Below are 20,158 nucleotides of genomic sequence, written 5' to 3'. Positions count from 1 at the left end.
AGAAAGTTCAGTTTAAGGGACTAGTATAATGTTGTTTGAAGTTATTTAATTTTTATTTAAACCTCTAGTCTCAAGATATTAAATAAATCATGTGATATTGGAAATGCTGATTTAGCATCGCTCAGTTGGATTCAGTAAAACTATGAGCATTTACATCAGCTGAAGAGCTGCCCTACTGTTCCTTAGGCTGTGTAACAAGCTGTCTTCAGTAACATAACTAGGGATGGGTGAGAAAGCAGGGACCCCTGCTCTTCTCACCCAACTTAAGAGGAGCACCAAAATTGTCGCCTATCTCCACAGAGTCTGCACCAGTGCAGCGGGACCAGTCCCACAGCATTTCTCTTGCAGCAGTAGCCAGTATATAGACACCATGTTGCCAGTGCTTTAAGAACAAGAGGTGGGGAGGACAGACCATGTTGCAGCAACAATGGCCAGCATCTGTTTTGAATCGGACTCCTGACCCCTGTCATGCAACCTCCTTGGTTCTTGGAAGCATGTCCTCCCTCTCCAAACCCGCACCCTCCCTACCCCTGCTCTTGGAAGCATCTTCCTTCCCTTCCTCCCTCCCCACAGCGGGGTTTCCCCCTGGCACAGACCATTTGTCAAACCACTGGTACTCTCTTTCACTTGCTACTTCACCAATTATTATGCAACTAAGTGGCATAATCCCACCCTAACACCTGATATAAGATGTGCAACTCATTAATATTATCCAAGCAATAGCAGTTCTACTTCTATTTGCACTGATTCCCTTTTTAATACAGCTGCCTTAGGATAACGCTTTTTTCTGAGGAGGATGGACAAAAAAGAAGATAAGGATGTCTTTTTACTTAGGAGAGTGGCTTGACACATTTCAGCAAGAGTGCTGCTTTTCTCTATAAGAGAGGCCCCATAAATACAAAATGCTGCTTTCTAGTGAAACATGCCTCATGCTTTTACTTCCTCATCAATATCCATTCTAGTGCTTTTACCATATGTTGCCTTTATAGACATAGGTATAAGCAATATATTATTTTTAGAGGTCTCTTCATAAGAACAAAAGGAACGAGGCAGACACCTCACAGAAGTTAATTACATTGCATGATACATCAAAGGATTCAATAGAATAGCAGGATCTTCTGTTCCTGGGGATAGGGATTTGTTACTGAGCACACAAAAGCCTGAGTACATCAGACTCAACATGCTACATATTCACGTGCGTTCATATAGGAACAGTCTTCGTTGGTTTATTTTGCTGGCGACAGGATATTATTTTTCCAGTATGAAGGAATTCTGAAGGCTGAGCCATATGGAAGAGTTTGATTGCCTTGTGTCTTTCAAGGTAACGTTAAAGTGAATTTCTGTGTGTATTCATGGACATTATAGCAGCTCTGACATTGATGGTATTTTACTCATTTCTGAAATTTCTGCCATGGTTTTATTCATGTCATTATTTTCTTTATGAAATAGATGTGATTTGAGTAAGGGATTATATACCAATTCCCAGCTAATATTGAACAGACAAAAGTTACTTTCTAGCAGGACAATATAGGACACGGTATAGTACATTCAGCTGGTTTCATAATGGATAAAATAGAATTTGAATGTTGCCATTAATGGAAATCAAAATTACTCAAAATAGCAATGATTGCTTTCTGTCATGATTGTTCTTCAGAGCTGTACATGTTGACACGTTTGGTTCCTGCCTTTATTTCTGTTCAAAGTACATCAACCTTGTAACTACTTACCCATTTCCTTTCATACCTCCTGTTATTGTGAAGCTGAGTATTAATTAAAAATAATCTGAATTTAACTCCAAAGTGGTTACTTTTCTACTTTTGTTAAAACGTCCAGCGAAACAGATGACAAGCTCACTTGACATTTAGTCAGTGCTGCCAGCTTTCCATGGCTTTTTGTAGACCTCTTTTCACAAACTAGAGCTGACCAGAGCTGTTTTCAGCTAAAATGCAGATACGCTGGAATAGTTTGTACGTTCATGTCAATTTTGATGAATTATTTCGGGCAGGGAGAAAGGAGCAAAATAATTTGAAAAAGTAAGCACATTTTATTTCAATGTTTTTTTTTAAATGAAACATTTCATGCTTCTAATTAGAAAAAAGCATTGTTAGAGTTTTCTTTTAAGTGAATTTTGCAATATGGGCGAGCTTTGTCCAATCAAAATGAAACATTTGCTCAGCCTCAACCAGATTTTTTGTTTTGCTTTGTTCTGACTCTTTGGCTAATCAAAACATCAAAAAAATTGTTTCAAATCAACTCAATGTTTGTTTGTTTGTTTTTTTCCTGAAAAAAAATCAGTTATTCATGCACAGCTAAACTTTCTTCCATACATCTTGCCATCGGGAATCAGATCCCATCTTTCCAGATATAAAGGCTCCTGAATTAACTTCTGTCTAGTATCTCTTCTTTCAAATCTGTCCTCAAGACCCTCTTCTGGAAATGCGTATCATGCTTACAAGAAAGTTCACTAATGTTGGCTAAAGTCTCGTTTACATGAGGATAATCAGGATACTTTGTCTGAATTAACCTTTATAGAGACTTAATTTAAACAGAGTAACGCACAACCTTATTCTGAATGAATGTGACCTAAATTCAATTTAGCTAACTTCACTTTGTAAGATTGCCATTATGCCACTTCTTGACAAGATCCTGTCAAATGTCCCAGTCTAAGGCCTCTGGCACATGTTCATTTAACAGCATGATGGGATCCTGAATCTCACCACTTGCCACGGTGATGCAATTTTGGGATCTGTGATCAGATCCAAATTACACTGCTACTACTTGCCAGTGTGTCAGCAAGTTGAAAAATCATGGTTTGGAGTGTTAAAAGAATGTGCAGGTATTACCAGGTATTCCTGATGGAGGTCGTGACATGAACATTTCTGCTGTAGCCCACTGCTCTGGCTCTCAGCTTCTGTTCTTCCTGTATGGAAGAGATCTGCACATGCTAAATGCTTTGACCCCTTCCTGAATGATAGCTGCCAATGCATCAAAGGATGTCTGAGGCCTACCAGCCTACCTGCTAGCTGGCTTCACTCCACTTGACATCAGAAGAGCAGTGGCCAGCAGGATAGAATGATCGAGACAAACTGAGGAGATGAGATACCCACTGTACAACCATCCCACACTACACACACATCTGCCATCACATAGACACTTCCTTACCAGCACCCAACCCATCGATGCCACACCTAAAGAGATGTGACTACACATGTGGCATGAGAGCCTGAAGAAAATACCTGACAGCAAAAAAACGGACGTTCCAGCAGCTGCATTTTTACCACCAGGAGCTTACACACCATGGCAAAGGTGGCCATGTCTCAACTGCCTGTGTACCAGAGTCAGGCACTTCAGGGAGCAATGAAGAAGTGGGGCCTGTGCCATTGGTTCAACCACCTGTAACTGCAGCATAGAGTCTTGGACTATGCAACCCCTGCTGCAGCTCCTGCTGCTTGAAGGCAAATGTATAACGAAAGACTTTGCCAGATAGAATGAGTGAGCGCAAATGTGTAACAAAATGGTCAAATGTGGTGTAGACATGAGAAGAAATAGCAGCAAGTTGAAAGCCAGATGCCTGCACCCCAGCCTGAAATGCTGTAACTCCAGGAATGCACCAAAACCAGTTCAGGGCCCCAGTGCAGTCCCAGGGCTGGGATCAACAGTCAGCTGATCATCAGTCCCAGCCCCAGACCCACAAGGTGGCATGATCTCAGAGCCCCACATACCACAATGCCAGAAACCCTTGCACGCGACTGAACTGCATACAGGCTTTTTATAAGGTCCCAGCATGTGGGACCCTGGGAAGGGAGAGGTTCAGCAATCCCTATGCAGCAGGTGTCCCTATGTGACAAAGATATCAGAAAACCACATGTGCAGTTGGACTCCACACATAGTTTTTAAGAGTCCCCAGGATAAGGGAACCTATCTTCAGTGCCAGGTCCCTGTGGCTAGGATGTGCCAAATGCCTTGCTTTACAGCTCCCTGGCAGCTGTGGGGTAGCAAAGTCAATCTTGCTCACCTTGACCTGGTACCAGAATGTGCTTTGCTCCTCAGCCCCCACAGGAGCTGCAGAGCAAGGCAACCACTATAGAATCACAGAATCAATGCACAGACACTGTGAGCCCTCCATGCCCAGGCACTGTGAGCCTGGCTGAATTCCCTTTAATTTAGCACTCTGGAAACATGGGAGCGAAGTCCTAACCACTACTGCACCACACAGCTGTCAGCCTGCAGGTGCAGGGGAGCTGTGAATCAAGTCCCACAGTTTAGCCAGCATCAGGCTGCCTGCTGGGGCTACTGTGCTTGGCATTCAAAGCGTGATGAAAACCAGCCACAAAAATGTGCGGTGGGATTATTATTTATGTCTCAATGAACAGGTCAATTGCATCTTCAGTGTAAAGTCTGCCAGGGGCCTGATGGAGTCAGTTTCATGGTTGACCATGAGTCCTCCAAGCAGTATGCCACATGTAGTGGTACTGCTTATTTAATAGGTAGCACTTTTCATATCTGATCATCAACGAATTTATTATACAACAAGGTCCTCAGGGTTCTGTGCTGTTCAGTTCAACTTTATGTGAAAAGGAGGTCCTGATTACTCACCGGTAAATGTCCCTTGACACCCCTTGACTGTGTAGTGAAAGGGGTGTCCATGCTAATTACATTCTGCTTGCTGCTGTTCAAGAGCATACGTCTTAAAGCTCTAAATTTTATGTGTTGCTCCTGAGAACTTAGTTTCACACAAGTGGTTTTGTCCAGTAGAAATGATGTGTTCCTCTGCTGTTGTGGAGATTAATTAGATAATGTTTTGAAAGTACTCTGGTATCCCGAGATGAAAGTTTCTGTAGACATCCAAACTGATATTTATCCTCTTTTAAGAATGCCAGTGGGTGTCATGACAAAACAATCTGGTAACTAAAAATATTGTCTAATTCAGACATGTAAGTTCATCAAAACAATTGGGTTAGCTGCTTCATCTTCAAATTGGATCACAGGTTTAATTCAAGCCACAAGAGCTAGCACGTTATGCCTAGAGCCAGAATCTTACTGTTGCTACCAATGGTCATGCCCAAAATTTATTAATATTTGTCAGCAAATTCAGTGTTATTTATTCACTGTAACAAAGATCAACCTTGTTTGACCCCTTGGTTTTTCTTTTGGGAAATTAATTCCAAATGATGCAGCTGTGTTGAGGAACTTGGAATGTAATTTTATGTGACCTGTAGGGTGAGAAAGGATGCATATTCATAACATGAATGGCAGACACTCCACTTTCTGGCTCAAACTTGATTTACTTACTATCAGTGGCAAAATGCTTCATGATCTACATAATGGTATTTCTAGAGTTTTGTTAGCTGTGGCACTGCATAGTTAATACTCTAGTCATGATGGAGATTTAATATAGGACTATTCTACTTACTAAGTTTGACAGAATTTCCCTGTTATCTTACATCCTGTCACATATAAGGTGAAATGCTACTGGATGCTTTATGTCCTATTAATTTTGTTTTTTCATTCTGACTTAGCTGAAGAAAGTTCTGCAGGATATTTTTTCTGCTTTGATTCATGAATCATTTTTTTCCATGTGTATATAACCCAGGTAACCAGGTACTGGCATCCTCTTGTAAACACTTTAAGTCCTACTGATAAAAAGGTAGGCAGTGGTGGTATCAGCATCAGCATCCCACTCTGACACTGTTAATCTTGCTGCAATGCAGCAAGGGACAAACTTTTCAGCAGGCGTGCCACAAATTAGCTCCTCCCCTCAAGGGTCACTCCAATATTCTTCCCCTGCCTGATCTGCAGCTCTTCTTTCTGTTCCCTACTCTGTGCTCCATGCTTTTCTTTCCGCTTTTTGCCCTGTCAACTGCTATGCTAAGCCTGTCCCCTCCCTGCTCTGTTGTGTGCCATACACACAAGTTGCCTGTGTCATTTGTAGCACCCATACCGCAGGTAGACCATCCATGCTTGGGTGTTTGAGCTTCATGATTCAAATTATGCTGCTTCATGTGAGGCAATGTATTTGGTCCTTTGGTTATTGCAATAGCAATTGATTATTAGACCTCTGGTTTTAATATTACCCCTCCCATCCCACCAGCAAATCCTAGCAATGTCAATGTCATTATGTGTACATAATCACATGGTTTATTGCATACTTCATAGAGCTGATTTACAATAGTTTTGTTAAGATATATTTTTGAACCAACGTTATCTGCATATAAGTATCTCTTCCTTAGATTGAATGCACACATAACTCTCTCTGTACAGATATGTTTGTTTTTTACAAAAGTACATTAGGAAGTTTATTTACTAGCAGAAATATGAGAGGAAATGTACAGATCTTAAAACTTTTGCAAAGGTTCAGGCAATCCAAAATGTATTCTCTTCACTTGTCACTCATACTACACTAAATCCCCCTATTGCATCTTCTGATCCATTATACCACATATAAATCATCAAAACCTTGCACACATCTGCCCCAGCATACAACCCATGTGTCTCACACCACCTTCTTTCCTGCCTCCCTGCTTCCTTTCTGTGACTCCTGTCTGTGTGCCCCTTTCCATGTTGTCCCTGCCAAACCATGTCTATTGCTCTGAGCTCCCATTCCTTCTTGGTTAATGCAGAGAGAGAAAGCTAGTTAATGCAGAGACAGAGCACCTTCCTGTTTTAAGATAATTTCACTTCCCTTGCCTTCACTCCCTTGCCTTCATTTAAAAAGATGTATTTATTAATCCCATGAATAATGACCCATGCCAGTTGCATACAATTTTTCTCCTACCTATTATGGGAAAGAGATGCTGATATACAATTTAATTTCCATTTCTCTTGGTTTCGTATTAGAAGTGTATGGTCTTTGACACAGAAGAATATAGTTTTTGATGGTACCTTTTGAGTCTTTGAGTCCAGTCTCCAGCATCATGCCCTAGAATCCCATTCATAGACTCATCCACCTTCATCTTAAAAGTACTGTTTTATTCCCCTCTACTCCAGCCGGAACGATGCTACAAGATGCTCACTACTCTGATGGTTAGGAAATTCTTCCAATTTCCATCTTAAATTTATCATGAACAATTCATACCCATTTATTCCTGTGCTAACATTGTCCTTTGGCTTAAATAGCTGTTCTCCCTTGTTGCTTGCCCCTTCTGTATTTAGAGACTGCAGTCTCATCCCTCAGCTTGCAGTTTGGAAAACTAAACTAACCAAGCCCTTCCAGTCTGTGCTCATATTATAAGCTATTTGTTCCCCTGTTCATCCTTAGAGCCCTTCTCTGTGTCTTGAATTCATCTTTGTTGAACGTGAATGACAAGGATTGTAGACAATATTCTGGAATTCAGAAATAGGAAGTCTGTGCTCTCATTCCTCCCAACAGATATGCGTTAAAAAGCAATGAGTATTCTGTATTCACAAGTTATTTTCAGTACAACTTCTTCTTTATGCACTAAACTCAGCAAACATAGCATTCCAATCCATCCTGACTTGACTCAATTAACTATGTCAACAATAAATACTGAGTAATGATTTTAGGAACAAGTTGTTGCTTATTGATTAGAATATGTTCTACCACCTTTCACTTTGTGCCAGCATGGAGAGGAGAAACATTTTCACTTTACAGGTCTTTCTGCTTGCTTTTACAATGTGCAGCTGCAAAAGATTCAGCCATTCTGAACAAGTGACCTAAGTTTTTTGTTTTGTTTTGTGCTGTTTTCCCGTGCATGAAGAGTATTTTGATCAGAACTAAAAACATTTTAAAAGTCTATAAAATATTTATAGGGGCATTAAAATGACATGTTTCCAGGATGTCATTTTATTGCTATGTTATGTCAACTCAGGCCCATTAGGCTATATAACCATTCAGCACATCCTAGTTGATGATGCTGTTTGTTCAAAAGCATTTTAGATTTAGAATAATAACCACAATCTGCTGCAATACAAATGATGAAAACGGATGCCAGCAAAAGAAAATGTGACATATCTGGAATTCCTTACAGAAAAGCTGTGTGCTGCAATGTTATTCACACTTAGAAATGCCATCTCTCTTGGAAAGTGCTGCACAGTGCAATGGAAAGAGCATCATGAACCTGATCCAAAAGCCCATTTAAGTCAATGGAAAGATTCCAAATGACTTTAATGGGTTTTGGATTAGGCCTTAATTGTACCAATATTTCCTTTCACTAAAGCTTCTATTTATAATAAAGATTCACAATGATTGTATTTGCATTTTCTCAGTTCCAGGTGTTGATATTTTCTCTTGCTCTCCATTTGTGCAAAACCTGGGTTGTCAAGGAGGGAGGGAAAAGCACAAATCTTCCACCAACTGCTGTGGATAGAGTTCTGATGCTTGCTGCTGAGACACAGTGAACAAGTTGATGATGATCACAGAAAAGTAGTTAATAAAAGCAAAAGTGCAGTGGCATTTCAAGCCTGATTTGGCAATAAATGTCTCCATGCATGAATGTCCCACTCCAGTGACAGAACCAAAAATACCTATGAGATAGGAAACTGTGAAATATGGGACAAGAGATCACAGGAAAAAAGACTTAAAGGAATCCACTAGGGTTTGTCTGTTTAGCCATAAAAAGGTTTTTAAAAAAAGATCATATACACGTTACAGATACAGGAGGTTTATCAGTGTTCTCTAGATATTTTTTCCAAAATACAAAAGCGTGTAAACAAGTCTGCAAAAGGAAACAAGCTAGATTTGTTGTCTTGGTAAAGAACTTACTGGTTATCTACCATGCAATTCACATGAGACAAAATCTGTGTAAAGTGTCCTGTGCTTCATATAAAGATCTGGCTATGGCTGGGTGAATAAAGCACCTTTGAGTTTAGTGGTCAAACCAAGAAATTAGAAAAAATAAAAACTGGTTCAGGTTGAACTGAAACAGAATATGGTTGGTGAAACAATTTCATTACATGTAAACCAAAATAGTCTGTTCAACCCCGAGTGATTGTGTTTTCATTTTCTTACTATTTAACCCTTTAAAAAGTGTGTGGGGAGGGTGGTTGTTTTGTCTTCTAATTCAGATCAACAGTTAAGCAAAAATAATATTATTTTAAAACAAAAAGTTGAAAAGTTTCAATTAAAAAAAAAAGACTTGCATTGAAATATTTCAGCATCTCCAAAATTCTGCTCATTAAAATACTAAAGCATAGTATATGATACTTATAAATGTTTCTCCATTTTTTAATTCAAACTCTTTGCAACATTCAACCAGGACTCATTCATAATTTCAATATATCTGAACCTTCATATTACAAACTAGGGCACACCATCAGTCCATCTAAACCAGCATTCTGTGTCTTTCAGTAGCATAGTGTGGCTACTAAGTGAAGACAATATATGCTAGGTCTGTTCATACTAGTCTGTCCTCTGCACCTCTTCCCTTATCGAGTCCCATATTCAGAGGTCTAGGAAGTACTCATATATAACATGCAGCCCTAACTATAATGTTTAATACTCAGCAATAGACATATTCTGTATGAATTTATCCAATCCTCATCTAACCCTGGTTCATCCTCTACAACATCTTGTGGCAATGATTTTCATAAGTTAATTGTATGCTGTGTAAAAAAAGAACTCCATTTTTGTTTGCATTAAACCTACTTTCTAATAATTTCATTGTATTTCTCCTAGTTCTAGTATAGTAAGTGATAGCAAATATTTAGTTTCTCTATGACCTTCATTCATTAATATTCCCTTAAAATATATCACCCAGATGTAGATATGATCCCTTGTGTATTTGTGCTGTGTGTGTGTGTTGTGGGGGAATCATTTGAAATACCAATTGAGTCTCTAGTCATCACAAGATGAAAAGATATGACAGCAAAACTGGCATAACAAATTGATTTATCAAAGCCCTGACAGAAAGTTCCTTATGCATTCTGCCAGCTGTTACTCTTTGGCCAGTTTCAATCCACATCTCTTGATGATTGGTATTTACCTATGGTGACGCTATGCTTTTATTCCAAAGATTGTTTCACTACATCAGATTCCACATGAAGCCAAAATTATGTGTTGGCCAAAGAAAACCAGAAGATCTAAAAAGTGGGATTTACAGACAGCAAAATTCCTTTTTTATCAGCATATTTTTCTGAAGCTAAAAGGGGTTCAGTAATGGTCCATCATTCTCATCTTTAAGAAAACTGAAGAAGACAGGCAAATAGCAGGGACAGAGGTTCCAGAAATTCAGCTTCATTTGGGAAAAGAAGCTTTATTTTACCTGCAATAATTAAGGGCAATGGTCTGTGTACTACTGCCATTGTAAGTGTGAAAGACTCCAGTACCTGGTATGTGAGTGTTCTCCAAGGTTTCCAAAAACCCACAAGCATTCGGATCTAACTAAGCAAAAAAGAAAATTATCAAGGGTTTTACATTTAATTGCCATGACACAATTTTCCTAAATCAGCCTGGCAACTGTACAATACTGCATAGATAGGTTGGTTTCAATTAAAAGGTCAAGTTAGACTCATGTATCTTAAAGTAAATTGTTCATATTACCAATAGCATGACAAGAGACTGTTATAAGTAAAAGCAAAACATTTGCATTTCTCTCTTCTTAAATAAAATCAGCGAGCTATGGACATCTATTCCTTTGCAGCTGTACAAAGTGGAGTGCTGTTTTGTAGTGCCACAAAAATAAAGGGCTATGGAGGCATGCGGCCCCTGGGTGCAGAGCTACAAATTCATCTCAAAGGCAAGCTTTCCAGCCAGGGGGCAATAGGGGGCTGCTCCTTAGGTCCTCTTGACCCGTAGAGAGCCCAGTTACTGACAACTTGCCCTCCCTTCTGCCAGGGAAAGGTGGAGGTTATTAGTGACCAATTTGGAAGCTTCTCAAATGCAGCAGCTGCCAAAGACAGCCCTTGCCAACTGCAGGGGTGGTGGGGTAAAGAGATCTCCTTTCCCACAGTGGTGCCACCGCCACAGTAGAGCCGCCATCTCTTGCCTGGCAGTGCTCTGGCAGTTTTGCATAGAGCTGCAGCTACCAAAGCACCAGGGCCAGGGCTCTGGGGAGAGTGGAAGGAACTTGGTCCCTGGCCACCAAGGTGGTAGCAAGACGGTCCCAGCAGGTCTCCCTCACAGCTTGCCTTGGGAGACTGTGGGATACAGGGGGGTTCTAGCTACAAAATAAAGCTCTACATAGATATTCCCATTTCAAATGGTGCTTTACTGTAGTGCCTGACTGCATGCCTCTAGCACTTCAAGGGCTTTTGTGGTGCCACAAATGTAGGAGACACCCATACCATGAGGGTCACTCTTCTTCATAGCCGGTGTCCAATGACTCTGTCTCTGGTTCTTCCAGTCTACATGCTGTACATTAGTTGCATAGATTTCAAACACCTCAGGGGAATGACCTTCAGGCCAAAAGAAAAGCAATGTGGTTGTATATATGTCTGGTCAGTAAATGCATATTCTTCCTCTCTTATTTCTCCTAATTATTTCTTAAACCGACGTCTGCCATTCTGTCTTGGGTTCTACTTCTACAAACACAAACGTTAATCAAATGCTTAACGTTATTCATAGGAGAATCATATTGGTAGATGTTACCTAATTGGAACCTAAGGGCCTGTTCCAAAGCCTGGTGGAGTGCACTGGAGTCTGCACTGACTTCAGGGAACATTAGAGCAGTCCCTAATAATGTCAGATCTTTAAGAAGGGTTTTTGTTTTTTCTCTGTATTCACAAAGTACTTATTTCAGTAAGGGCGAGTAGAGCCATGAGGCATTATTGTACTGCATAAAATTTAAATGTTTCCACCAGATTATTTAAAATAAAAATGTCATAGTAACTCTTCTATCTTCTTTCTCTTGCATAGTCTGAGACTAAACTGGGCTGTCTTTTTGGTATAGTATCAGTGTAGCTCAACTGATGCATATTGAATATATAAAAACTGCACTTTTTCACAATTACAGCACTATTGTGTTGTTTTTGAAAATGAAAATATATTTTCTATATAAGCATATTTTCATTTAAAAACCTGGGGACTGCCTTTCTAACAGGGAAATGACACAGCAGAACTAACAGATGCAATATTCTGATTAATAGTAAAACTTTGACTTGTATTTTCAGTATGCTTTTTTGTGTATGTATTGATTTCTTTTCCTGATATAATTGGGTTCCAGTAGAAAGTTTCCAAGATCCTTTTCTGCATCTGGTATCCAAGATTTTTAGACTCACAGTATGCATTACTTTCTCTGCAAGAGTCTGACTCTAAACCCACTGCAAATGCATAATTAAGGTGATATGCTGATAATACATATACTTGGTTATCTTTAAACATGTGAATGGTCCCATTGAAATCATTTGTACTGCTCTTTTCTTTATAGCTAAGCACATCTGTAAGCATTTGCATGATTAGGACCATAAATAGTGAAGAGAATTAGTTTCCCTGTCATCTCATGCATTTTGTGTTCCTTGAAGGAGGGAAAGAGGAGACAAGACAGCATGAAGGAATCAGAAGGGCAGAGCCCCCAAGGAATCAAGTCATAACTCTTGACAGCTATGTAAATATTGAGATTGAAAAATTCTCTACAACATTTTGGTACCAAGTCATGTTAAATGAGATAATATTTCAGATGCATTTTATATATTTTTTCACCCTCTCAGTGTTTAAATTATACCAGCTTCAGACTCCCTTATAGTCATTGAAACTTACCAATGCCTAATTTATACCTGCTACTCATTTCCTCTGTATGTCATCCAGTCTCTCTTTATTTTCTTTAAAAACGTGTATACCTATGCAAGTTATGATGAAAACTCAGTAGCCTTGTTGCAGTATCTTATGTTGATACCTGGAAAATTCTCTGGATTTTAAAAAGCATAGAAGCATTTTGATGAATTTAGTTAACATGTTTATGATTTTATTCCTGGTGTGAGAGGGCAATTAGAAGGGTACTAGTGAAACCCTCTTGTTAATGTGTTTTTTGTTTGATCTTGATTCTGGATTATTCGTTTCTTCTAAAGTTAGAGTGGCATTTATTTGTTAGGTTGAAGGGTCAGAGAAAAAGTTGTGCATTGACCTGAAGAAATGTGCAGTGTCTACCTCATGATGAAGAACATAAAAGAGTATCCTGTCTTTTAGGAGGCACCAGAATTGATAAGGAGTGTTTGAAGGGGAATGTGTCAGAGAGACTTGCAGCAGGATGAATAAAAGGAGGAAGGGGAATGGAAGATGAGGCTAAATTTATTACCTTGAGGTTTTAACATTTAGAGGCTTTACAAAAGAAATGGTCATTATCTGGGCCTTCCAACTATGTGTTCATCACTTTTATTTCTTTTCATATGATAAAAAAGCATATTTTCAAACAGAAAAATATTGAATGATCCAGGGAATAGCTGGTGAAGACAGAGAAATACACCTTGTCCATTTTCTATACATAGTGGTTGTTTTCAGCCCACAGGCAGTGGGTAGTTCTCAGCCTCATTCAAAACAAATGCTTCACTACTCATTGTGGGATGGCTTCATGTCTTTTCCCTCTTTCAGTGGAGCTGCCAATGATTATACCAATGATAGCTGCCACACTCTTAAAATGTTTGAGGTTGCTCTGCTCCAAGAATGGCTGAGACCCCGTTTTCAAATGTGAGTTTAATCTTTCTAAGAGGGTTTGACCATCCAGTCACCTAGAGTAGGAATTGGATCAATTTTATCATCAGAAGATAGGTGACAGGGTCATCAAAAATGGCGAGGACTCCTAACCCACGCAGCCCAACAATGCAAGTTATAAAAAGCAAATAAATAGACGTTTATGGCATTCAACTTTAATCCACACTGCTCATCCATTTTTCCACCTTCTGTCACCCACTGCTCCTCTCATGCTGAGTCGTCATCCTGAGTTATTTTGTACTCAACTTCTTACTTTCACCTGCCCCTTTTAGACCCTAATGAGCAGGGGAGATCTGCAACTAAAGGTGCCTCTAGACTGGAGCCAACACCTCTTCTTTGGAATCAAGGATTAATCCCTATAATTGGCTAGATGGGGAGTCCTTTATTGACAGGCAGTAAGGGAGCACATCAGGCTGTTATCCAGCTGGGAGTTGGGGCTGCTGGTGTAAAGGAGGAAGCACTGAGCTGGCAGCAGGTCTGGAGAGCAAAGCTAGAGAACACATGACACAGCTAGCTACTTGGCTTATAGAAGCCTCAAGTTACCTTGCAGAGTTCAATTTCTTAGTCCATTGATTAGTCAGGGTTCAGTTTCCTGGCCCTGTGGTCTAGACTGCAATCCTACTTTCCTAGAGTTTCTACCAATTCAGGCTCTTATTGTTGAAAGTTTAGTTAAGAATGTAAGTTAAGAATACTCATAGAAATGCATATCATGAACAGCAAAAATTAATATAAAAATAAAGGAAAATAGTTGTGTGTAATAGGGATTAAAAGAAAATGATGGAGGTTGGTCTTGGATGGGCAAAATACAGCCCACCAACTGATTGAATCCAGCCTGCAGGCAGGCACCTGCCAATTGATTGTATTTGGCCTGCAGCTGCCCCCAAGGTGCTCTGCATGGGGGATGAGCCCCACCCAGGGCGTGCTCCTGCTCTACCCACCAATGGCCCTGGCCCTAACCCGCACACACAGCTTCCTGGTGGGCATGTGTAGCAGCAGCAGAAGAAGCCCCAAGTACTACTCAGCTCCCCCTGCCTCCAGCAGCTTGTCCTTCTCCTGCCCCTGCGGTGGTGCTCTGGGAAGCAGATAATATGGGGAAGTGAGGACGGTTGTGGTAGCACGTGTTGGGCACCACATACCCAGCCAGATGGAAAAGAAGCCCTCTGTCCCCCCTCTCCCTCCCTCTTGCCCTCCACCCCCAGCCAGCTCCCAAGACCCACTGTGCGGGCAGGCCTCCACACACATGCTCACACCCATCTCTCCCCCCTAAACACACACAAACACACATACCCTTTCCACACGTTGCCATCCCCCCACCCACACACAATATACAAGAATAAGACTTTCTTTTGAGCATTATGCAATCACCTCTTTATATACTATCCAGAAAAAAACATAAGTCAGGATGAAAAGTTGTTTTTTTTTTAAATAAAATTAAAATACTTTACAGTAAGTTTGATTTTTAGTACATAGATTTCATAGACATTTGGGCTGGAAGAGACCCCGGACGATCATCGAGTCCAGCCCCGCCCCAGGAGCAGGAAGTCAGCAGGGATCATAGGATCCCAGCAATATAAGCATCCAAGGGTGTCTTGAAAGCATTCAACGGCAGTCTATTCCAAACTTTGGGGGCTCGGACAGTGAAGTTCTTTCTTATGTCCAGCCTGAATCAGTCGCAGCGGAGTTTGTGACAATTTGTTCTTGTCATCCCTTGAGGTGCTCTGGTGAACAGACATTCCCCCAGATCCTGAGCACCCTGATAAACTTATAGGTGGCCACCAGATCACCCTGAGCCTGTGCTTTTCCATGGCTCTCAGCCTCTCGTCATAAAGTCTGTTTTCCTGACCTCTGATCATGCTCGTGGCTCTCCTTTGCACCCTCTCAAGTGTCTCCACATCCTTTTTGAATTGTGGAGCCCAAAACTGGACGCAGTACTGCAGCTGCAGCCTCACCAAGGCTGAGTACAACGGGAGAATGATGTCCCGGGATTTACTTGAGAAGCATCTATGGATGCAAGCCAGCGTTTTGCTCGCTTTAGTAGCCGCAGCATCACACTGAAGGCTCATGTTCATCTTTTGGTCAATCATGACCCCCAAGTCCCTTTCATCTGTAGTTCTAACCAGCATAGCACTACTGAGCCTATAAGGATGCTGTAGGTTTTTCCTCCCAAGGTGGAGAACCTTGCATTTTTCAGTGTTGAACACCATCAGCTTCTCATCCACCCATTTCCTGAGCCTGTCAAGATCTGCCTGGATCACCCTCCTGTCCTCACATTTGGATGCTTTACCCCAGAGTTTGGTGTCATTGGCAAACTTGGCCAGTCCGCTTCTGACACCAATGTCCACATCATTAATGAAAATGTTAAAAACTATAGGCCCTAGGAGAAAGCCTTGAGGGACCCCACTGGTCACAGAGCGCCAAGACGATTGGCTCCTATCGGCCACCACCCTCTGAGTCCTACCGCAGAGCCAATTCCCCAGCCAGCAGATTGTGGTGAGATCAAGGCCACAGTTAGCCAGTTTAGCCAAGAGGTGATCATAGGATACCAGATCAAAGGCTTTTTTAAAGTCATGATATGCAACATCGATCTCTTCCTCCTTGTCCAAGTGATAAGTCACCTAGTCATAAAAGGAAATGAGATTGGTCAAGCAAGACCTATATGCAACAAACCCATCCTGGATATTGCCTTCAGCTAGTCTGTTAAGGACGGCCTCTTTGATAATCTGTTCCAAGACCTTCCCCAGGATAGAGGTCAGGCTTGCCGGATCTACTTTCCTCCCTTTCTTGAAGATAGGCACAACATTGGCCATCTTCCAATCATTGGGCACTTCACCTGAGCGCCAAGAGCTCTCATAGACCCACGCCAGGGGCTGAGCTATGATGCTCGCCAGCTCCCTGAGTACCCTTCGGTGTAACCCATCAGGGCCAGCTGACTTGATTTTTTTTGTAATCTATACTTTGTTAAATAATATCTTCTGAAAGATTGTGTGTGCACAGCCCTCAACAGCCCCTCAAAACTCATTGAGTGGATGTGACAAAGGCCATGTGTATAGAACTGTGTGTTTAAAGTTTGGAGTGAGATTATTTGAGCAATATTTCAAAAAGGAGGTGGTTTAGCATAGTTCTGTGCAAAAGTTAGTAAATATTTACTAAAAATTACATAGAAAATTCAATGGTGCTCTGAAAAGTTATTTTGCCGAATTTAGAGACTATTCAACCATTAAAGTGTGAAATAGGGGGATTTTAGTCCTGCTTTAAATGCAAATCTCAATGCAACCTTAACTGTGGAATCATTAACTATAGCTCCATTAGGAAAGAATCCATTTACCGTGCTTACAATGTTCATTTTAATGACATTTTATTTCATTGAATTCATGAAATTGGAAATAAGCTAACATTGCCTTCTTGTTTGGAAGATGTGAGGGTGCTATATTATGCTTTCCCACCCTCTCCCTCTGCCCCCCAAATAGAGCAAGCACATATTGGTATACATATTGTACATCTTTAATTTTTTGTCTTTGTTTGCTTTGTCAGTGTTTTAGCTGAATGTGACATGCTTATGTCAAATATTGCACTGCAGGTACCATTTATAGACCTCAAAGGCTGTCAACTGTTAATATTCAAAGGTTGCATCTACATGAGACACTGACTGCACAGTAGCTCATCACTAGTGCACAAAGTGTGATGTGATGCACAGTCAGCATCACCTAGAAGCCATTCAGTGATGCTACTGTGCAGTAACTCTGGTTGCTGAGCAGTCATTTAGTACTTGTATATACAGGTACTTGTATATACATATACAAGTACTAAATCATTATGCAGTAGTAACTGTGCAGTCAGCATCTCATGTAGATGCAGCCACTATCCAGTTTCTGAAGGATTTTAGTGGATATAGTCTTCCTGGACCTTCAGAAGGCCTTCGACACTGTCTCTCACCCTGTTCTCATTAAGAAACTGGGGGACTGTCAATTGGGTCACCAACTGGCTGGAGGGCTGCACCTGGAGAGAGGTAGTGGATGGGTCATTTTCGACCTGGAGAGACGTGGGCAGTGGGGTTCCGCAGGGCTCGGTCCCCAGGCCTGCACTGGTCAACATCTTCATCAGTGACTTGGATGAGGGGGTAAAAAGCACCCTGTTCAAATTTGCTGATGACACTAAGATGTGGAGGGATGTAGGCACGCTAGAAGGGAGGAATAGGCTGCAATTGGACCTAGACAGGTTACAAGTGTGGGTGGATGAGAATAGGATGGGATTCAACACCGATAAGTACAAAGTGATCTACCTGGGGAAGAACAACCGGCACCATACCTACAGGCTGGGGAACTCCATTCTTGTCAGTACAGAGGTGGAAAATAATCTTGGAGTCATCATTGACTCCAAGATGAACTTGGGCCGGCAGTGTGGGGATGCAGTCAGGAAGGCCAACTGTACCTTGTCATGCATCCACAGATGCATCTCAAGCAGGTCCAAGGAAGTGATACTCCCCCTCTATGCGGCACTGGTCAGTCTGCAGCTGGAGTAACTGCGTCCAATTCTGGGCGCTGCAGTTCAAAAGGGATGTGGACAACATGGAGAGGGTCCAGAGGAGGGCCACTCGCATGATCAGGGGACAGCAGGGCAGACCCTATGAGGAGAGGCTACAGGACCTGAACCTGTTCAGCCTCCACAAGAGAAGGCTGAGGGGGGATCTAGTGGCCTGTTACAAACTAGTCAGGGAGGATCATCAGGCACTGGGGAAGTCCCTGTTCCCCCAAGCACTGCCAGGAGTGACCAGGAATAACGGTCACAAGCTGGCAGAGGGTAGATTTGGGCTAGATATCAGAAGGCGCTACTTCATGGTCAGGGCAGCTAGGATCTGGAACCAACTTCCAAGAGAAGTGGTGCTGGCTCCTACCCTGGGGGTCTTTAAGAGGAGGTTAGATGTACACCTTGCTGGGGTCGTTTGACCCCAGTATTCTTTTCTGCCATGGCAGGGGGTCGGACTAGACAATCTACTCAGGTCCCTTCTGACTCTAGAAACTATGAACTATGAACTACTAGCACCAGGGTAAACCTACAAAACCTACAAAATATGTGATCGTCCTATGACTGTAAGATTTTTGAGTATTGTGCCCAATCAAATAAACTTTTACTTTAGAGTTTACTGGAAGCCAGAACATGCCAACTTCTGGATACACAAGACAGGTATTACGATGAGATATTCAAGATACTAGGTGGAGGAAAATAGACTTAACCCATTCTTGCAAACAAACGCTATGCTAAGTCCTGATCTCTGGTGTTCAATAGCTGCAGGTGTTCCTCCAGGTTCAATGAACTAGCTTATATGAACTACTAAGAGCAGAGCTAAAGGTGATATAGGCTGTAACTCATGAAACCCTGAAAAGTAGGGATCTTGTTTCACCTGTCAGTGAACAGAGAGAAGAGCAGGCTAGAGCTGCTTGGAAATTTGAGATGGATACAATTTTGAGATGGATAAAAATTTCAGATCCATATGCAGTGGCGACGCACAGAAGGTACACGGGGATGCACAAGCACCCCCTGAGAGTTCCAGTGCACAACCTGACTGGCCGCACTTGCTACATAAGCAGTGGGTGGAGGGGGCAGGTGGGAGTGCCAGTGCCACCCCTGCAAGTGCCCGCCAGGGAGTGGACCACTATGGCACTCCCAGAAGCGGCCACAGCTACTTCTGGAAGCAGCTACAGCAATTGCAATTGGACGCCCCCCTCCAGTCAGCGGGATCAGCCACGGGGGGGGGCCACCCTCCAGTCACTGACTGGTCACTGGGGGTGCATATGCCCCCCTGACTAAGGTGGCACCAGTAGTCCATGTCCTTATAGAAGACAGTGCTCTGTTATTTATTTGCTGAATAAGGAGAAGTCACTGAACGGGCTACACCTCATTTGCATTTCATTTATGTGACCCTTTGGAGCATTTTGCTTAGAAGTTTTGAAGGTGGACAAAACACAACATCCCTCTTGAGAGGCAAAAGGACAAAAGAACTGCATCAGATATGCATAAAGTAAAGGGTTGTGCTGTCTAAGAATAAACTGGAGTGGCTGGATAATGAAACCTGGGCAAAGAGAGGGACTCCTATCCCCTGTTAGGAGTTTCTCATTGGTACCAGGGACTCAGCTGGTATTGAAGCAGTTTCAAGTTATGAGACAGCTGCGACAGCACAGAGGTTTCCTCAAATTAGTGGGCAGACCTCAGGCAGGTTCTGAATTAAGGTTTTGCATTAAACCTTGATAAGGGACTCCATAGCAAACCCCCAGCTAGAATTGCTAAGGGTACATCCACATATTTATGATACCCAATGTATGATAATAGGGTTGGTTGGTGTGATGGAGCTGCCTGTGGCAGAGTGTTTCCCAGGAAATGCCACACCAGTGCCTCCCTAGTGAAAGATGAGTATGGGACACCATATAGCCTCAGCCCCCATGACCTGGTGGGTTACCCCATAGAGGGGACAGGTGAGGGGTGCAGGCATGTCATCAGGCATGAGACCCAAGGGGCATAAGGCTGAAAATCCAGTGAGGGGATGGACGAGTGGGCCCAGTAAGA

At 41.9% G+C, this 20,158-nt stretch overlaps 1 protein-coding gene across 1 annotated transcript in view; it reads left to right on the top strand.

The window, feature by feature from the left end:
* Positions 1-1,301: 1,301 nt before the first annotated feature.
* ADGRL4 (adhesion G protein-coupled receptor L4) overlaps positions 1,302-20,158 on the top strand; it is a 169,550-nt gene continuing 150,693 nt past the window's right edge. The window contains exon 1 of the mRNA XM_090048908.1: positions 1,302-1,321. The gene's annotated coding sequence lies outside the window, so the exon portion shown is untranslated. The remainder of the gene's footprint in view (positions 1,322-20,158) is intronic.

This window comes from Crocodylus siamensis, chromosome 5 (assembly GCF_052110815.1).
Source record: "Crocodylus siamensis isolate JL-2025a chromosome 5, ASM5211081v1, whole genome shotgun sequence".
Taxonomy (NCBI): domain Eukaryota; kingdom Metazoa; phylum Chordata; order Crocodylia; family Crocodylidae; genus Crocodylus; species Crocodylus siamensis.
Note: the sequence above shows the minus strand (reverse complement) of the source record. Positions and strands in the feature narration are given on the sequence as shown.